This window comes from Hesperophylax consimilis, chromosome 24 (genome assembly GCF_061612785.1).
Source record: "Hesperophylax consimilis isolate HC1 chromosome 24, BYU_Hcon_1.0, whole genome shotgun sequence".
Lineage (NCBI taxonomy): Eukaryota > Metazoa > Arthropoda > Insecta > Trichoptera > Limnephilidae > Hesperophylax > Hesperophylax consimilis.
Window position 1 is genome coordinate 11,280,215 of NC_142859.1, and position 5,782 is coordinate 11,285,996.

Genomic DNA, 5,782 nt, shown 5'->3' on the forward strand with positions numbered 1-5,782 from the left:
CTTGGTGGAACACAATAATAGAACGCGTGTTCCAATATAATAATTTATTAACAATTAAGTGCGGATTGTCTACGTCTTATCTCTGAGCTGTCGGTTTGGTAAAGAGAGCGAGCAGATGCATCCGTCATCTTTTATACCCCTATCAGTCATCTCGCTCTTACGCATTCAACAAGCAGGCGTACCACCAAAAACCTTTCTTACATCCTCCCCTACTAAAATTGAATGCCCCTATCTATATATATCATACCCTATTACTACATATTTCATTTACAATTTTATTTTTATATATTTCATTTACTAAACAATTAACACAACATATTTTTTTTTTATAAAATTAACTATCATATGCCGCGTTTCTTTTCTGTTTCCCTTCTCTTGTCTCGTCGCCCGTCCACTCCTCCTCCTGGACTGCGAGGTCCTCATCTTGGCCGAAGTCTTCCCTGCCATGGGTTAGACCTGAAACATGGAGAAACAGTATTAGAGTCACTTCTATTACGTAACATACCTGAGAGATTAACTTCATCCGTCGACAGTTCCCTAGTGTCAGACGTACCGACTTCCGGCTTATCTCCCTCCTGCCATGAAACATGTAATTTCTTTATCTGGTCTAAATGTCTTTTCCACACCATATTAGACTTGTTAATTTTTATGATATATATATTTCTACCTTTTTTTTCAACAATAACCCCAGGGACCCATAACCTATTACCCTGAGCTCTGAAATCTCTAGTCATCACTTTCTGACCTATATTCAAATCTGACTTATTTCTACCCTTATATTGTCTTTTCTGATTGACTTGACTCTGAATAACCTTTCTTATTACTTTTTGTTGACGAGTAGAACTTGAAGTATTCGTTCTTTCCTCAACCTTCCTAGGAATCAGAGAGTCAAATACTGTTCTAATTTTTCTTCCCATTAATAATACAGATGGTTCACACCCTGTTGTTGCATGAACGGTATTTCTATAGTCAGTTAAAAAGTTACCTAACTTTTCTTTATAATCTGAAGGAAATCTATTATTTTTACAAATTTTTTTAAGAAAATTTTTACAGGTTTTAACAGCATTCTCAGCTTGCCCATTGCTACTCGGGTGGTTAACTGGACTAGTAATATGTTTCATACCATTTTTCTTACAAAAATTTTCAAAATCCTCAGAACAAAAACACGTACCATTATCACTAACTAAAGTTGCTGGAAAACCAAATTGTGAAAATAATCTATGAAGTACTTCAACATTTTCTTTTGAAGACAGACTGTTCACTTCCAGACACTCGATCCACTTCGAAGAAGAGTCTATCACAATTAAAAAGTTTTTATTATGTAAGCTACCATGATCAATATGCACCCTGAACCATACTTCAGGTTCATAAGGCCATACTGCTAATGAACTCTTTTGTGATTCTGGTTTAATTTCTAAACAATCTCTACAATTTTCTGTTATTTTCTCCAAATCTAGATTAATTTTTGGCCACCAGACAAAGCTTTTCGCAATGCCTTTAGTCTTAAAAACCCCTAAATGAGATCTGTGTAACATCTTTAAAACTTCTTGTCTTAAAGACTCAGGAATAACAACTCTATGTTGATATAAAATACACCCATTTATCAATGACAATTCCAACCTTTTTTCCCAAAAAACTCTAATAAAATTAACATTTTGTGCCTTTTTTACTGATGCTGGCCAACCCTCGATAAGAAATTGTTTTACTTGACTTAAACTTTCGTCCTTTTCGGTCTCACTTCTTATCACGTCTAAAGACAAATTAAACCCGTTATTTTCAAAATAATTAATGTAACCAGACTCTATATTATCTTCACAGCTAACCTTTTCAATTGGACACCTGCTCAGAAAGTCTGAACAATTATTTTTCGACTTTACGTATTCAATCGTAAAATTAAACGATCCTAACATAACTGCATAACGCTGTAATCTTGACGCCGCAATCTTAGGAATTTCTCTATTCTGACCGAAAATTCTGACCAAAGGCTGGTTATCTACAGCTAAAATAAATTCTCTGCCATACAAATATTGATAAAACTTCTTAATTCCAAAAATTATAGCTGTTGCTTCAATATCCAAAATCGAATAATTTTTTTCCGCTTTATTTAAAGTTCTGCTTGCGAACCCTATTGGTCTTTCTACGCCGTTTTTAAATACATGGATTAACGTTGCTCCGATCCCATTCAAACTTCCATCCGTGACAAGTTTCACAGGAATATTCTCGTCGAAATGCGTTAAAATCCTATCCGAAGTTAATATTTTTTTATTATCGCAAAACTGTTTTCTTGTTCTGTATCTCATTGAAACTTAACATCTTTTTTAAGTAAATCGTATAATGGTGACAATATATCTGCCATGTTTGGAATAAAATTACGATAATAACTAACCATACCTAACAAACTTCTCAATTTATTTAAATCACTAGGCGCTGACGCGTTTAAAATGGCTTCTTTATTCCGCTGACACGGTTGAATTCCTTGCTCACTTATTTTATAACCTAAAAATTCAATAACTTTTAAATTGAATTCACACTTTTCACTATTCACCGTTAAATTACAACTTTTTAACCTATCTAAAACGAGACACACGTTTTTTTCTAAGTCGACTTCATCTTTTCCTATAACAATAATATCATCCAAGTAGAACGTCATGTTCCGTAATCCTGATAAACAATTTGCCATTGCTTTAGCAAAAACTGCTGGCGCTGGTGCTAACCCAAACACTAAACGTTTATATTGAAACAATCCCAAGTGGGTATTTATTGTTGTGAAACGTCTACACTCTTTTTTCAAAACAAACTGATTATATGCGGATTTTAAATCAATTTTAGCAAAAACCTTGCCTCCATTCACTTTGGTTAATAATTCCTCAATTCTAGGTAACGGATACTTGTCAATTAATAACTGATTATTCACTGTAGATTTATAATCACCACATAATCTAATGCTACCATCTTTCTTAATCACAGGTACGATTGGACTCGCGAAATCACTATACTGAACTTGTTCTATAATACCGTTAGAAAGTAAATTACTTAATTCTTTTTCAACTTTATCCTTCAAAGCAAACGGCATTATTCTGTGATTACGAAATATCGGTACAGCACAATCTTTTAAGGTTAAATTCACTTCGTACTTGTTAAACTTTCCTATTTTATCCGTAAAAACTTCTGGAAATTTTTTCACTAATCGCTCTTTTAATGTATTTTGTTTTACACAATTAACGATCCCCGTTATCCCCACGTTAAAGAGATTCATGAAATCACGTCCTAAAATCGAAAGTGACGAACTACGCACGACAATAATTTTTAGTCGGTGTTGTAGACCATTATACTCTAGTATCGGTGTGAAAGTACCTACCACACCAATGAGCGTATTGTCAAAACTCCGTAAGCTCACGTTTTCGTGCAATAACTCAATACTGCTGAATTTATTGAGATAACATTCTTCCGGAATTACGCTACAAGATGCTCCAGAATCTACCATGAATTTATTATTTATTCCGTCGAGTGAAACTTCTATATAATATGGCTCAATACTTAGTACATCACCAACCATTCCATCCGATAACAAAATATTCACGTTTTTACGTGTTGTCACCTGTTTACACCGTTTTGCTAAATGACCTTTAGTACCACAAATTTTACATACATAATTTTTGAATCTACATTCTACCGCCGTGTGATTATTATAACCACAAACCGTACAATTACGCTTTGTAACATGATGAATCGGCGAACGAGCCCGATTACAGCTACTGCTTCGCTTGAAACTATATTCATCTCTCTTTTTCACATGCGTATTAGGTGAGACACGACCTCCGCCGACTGTTAAATTAGCTAAAACTCTGTTATCAGCTGATTGAGATTGGGTTGATGCTACAAGTTCAATACACTCTGCTACTTGCACACATTTTTCGAAAGTATATGATTCACTATCGAGAAATAATTTTTCTCTAATCTTACCGGGTTTACAACCTAATACAAAGAAATCTCTTAATTTCTCTGATAAACTATTCCCGAATTTGCAATTGCTAGAAAGAGATTTTAAACGAACAGCAAAATCGCGAACTGATTCGTCATTCCTTTGTTTAGCTGAATAGAACTGTGACCTTTCTTCAAAGAAACATTTTGTCGTACAACAATATTCATTGAGCTTAGATATTAAATCTTTTAAATCAACCTCTGTTACTTTTTTTGGAATACACAAATTTACCAGTAAAGAAAAACAATCATCTTGCAAAGCATTTAGGAAAATAGCTCTTTTTTTAACATCCGATGCGTACTTTTCATCATTCACAAGGAGGTACTGCTCGAGACGGACCTTGAAGTTCTCCCAGTTACCGTCACGCAAACTGAAGGACCCCAATCCTGACTCCATGCTTCCTCTACCCAGAAGGTACCCACAAGACAAGAAAAGAAAAACAGAAAAAAAACTTCCCAAAGATTTCTCCGCTCTCCAATCTGCTCCTTGGACCCTCTCAGGAAACCGCTCCTTGACCCTTGTTGCTGGATGGCTCTTCCCAGACCGCTCTGAGACCTGGCAACACCGATCCTTGACCCTGGTGCTGCTGATGGCTGCCCCCAGACCACTCTTGTGGCCCGGACCCCTCCGATCCTTTGACCCTTGGAGATGCTGCCGCTTGACGCCCTGGACCCTTCCGTGCTTCCCCCTTCCGAGAAGCTGGCTGGCTCCAGTGGCTTCGTCTTCTTCACTCCTTTCAGTGAAGAATAATTTCGGTCCGGCCTTTTTTACCGACCCGAATACTATGTTGCAATCCGAACTTTTTCGACAATATCGCGTATATTTTTCCTTGCGAAATCTTGCGCGTCGATTCTTTTAATCGTTGTTTTACAATTTCCGTAGGCTGCGCCACTGTTAAATAACTGTTAGACTGTTATTTACAGACTTGGTGGAACACAATAATAGAACGCGTGTTCCAATATAATAATTTATTAACAATTAAGTGCGGATTGTCTACGTCTTATCTCTGAGCTGTCGGTTTGGTAAAGAGAGCGAGCAGATGCATCCGTCATCTTTTATACCCCTATCAGTCATCTCGCTCTTACGCATTCAACAAGCAGGCGTACCACCAAAAACCTTTCTTACAGGTAACCATCTTAATTTTTTCACCGTTTCTTTGTGAAGGTGTGATGGGAACTTTAGGTCTAGAGGCCAAAAATATTAAATAATTATCTGAAAGTACTAAACATTTGTTGTTTATTTATTTAGTTGAAAATCATTTTTTTCATTTCTGTGCGATGAAGAAGTTTTTTATCCCTATAATTGTGAAATAACTGAAATTAATCAAATAAAATTTACTAGCGCACGCCGGGCTTTAAACTTGCGACATTCGGCTTGCTAGTCGAGAGCTTTACCCCTCGTCTACCGCCAATTTCACAAAACTTTATTTTTATTTAATGGTCACCCATCTCATAACGCACGTGCTCTCTAATAAATCAAGTGCACATTTAAACTAGGGCTCTACAAATCAATTAGAGCTATTAAAACGCTAACCCTTATATAAAGGACGACATCACTTCCCACAAGTCATTATCCAAAAAAACTACACCAAGCTTTCAAAATTACCCTTTTTTCGGGGTGGCTTAACTAAATACTATAATTGGTATCTTTTTTAAATCCCTGGTTCATAGTGCAACATGAGAATTACAGCGTTGTAAAGTAAAAGTTTTCAAAGGGAGGTAAATAATAACAGTGACGTCGCACAGTGGGCTGAAAATCGCCTTTCATAGACAAAGAGACTTAAATTTTCAAGGGTATTTT

At 36.0% G+C, this 5,782-nt stretch overlaps 1 long non-coding RNA gene across 2 annotated transcripts; it reads right to left on the reverse strand.

Moving 5' to 3' along the window:
• Nucleotides 1–318: 318 nt before the first annotated feature.
• LOC149411916 (uncharacterized) lies at nucleotides 319–4,634 on the reverse strand. 2 transcript variants are annotated; one of them, XR_016304664.1, is made up of 2 exons: nucleotides 554–641; nucleotides 319–456 (listed from the first exon to the last, which is right to left on the reverse strand). It is a non-coding gene; the product is annotated as an uncharacterized LOC149411916 (long non-coding RNA). The 2 variants fall into 2 exon arrangements; XR_016304665.1 differs by lacking the exon at nucleotides 554–641 and adding an exon at nucleotides 3,135–4,634 and having other exon boundaries at nucleotides 364–456.
• Between the last annotated feature and the right edge of the window lie 1,148 nt (nucleotides 4,635–5,782).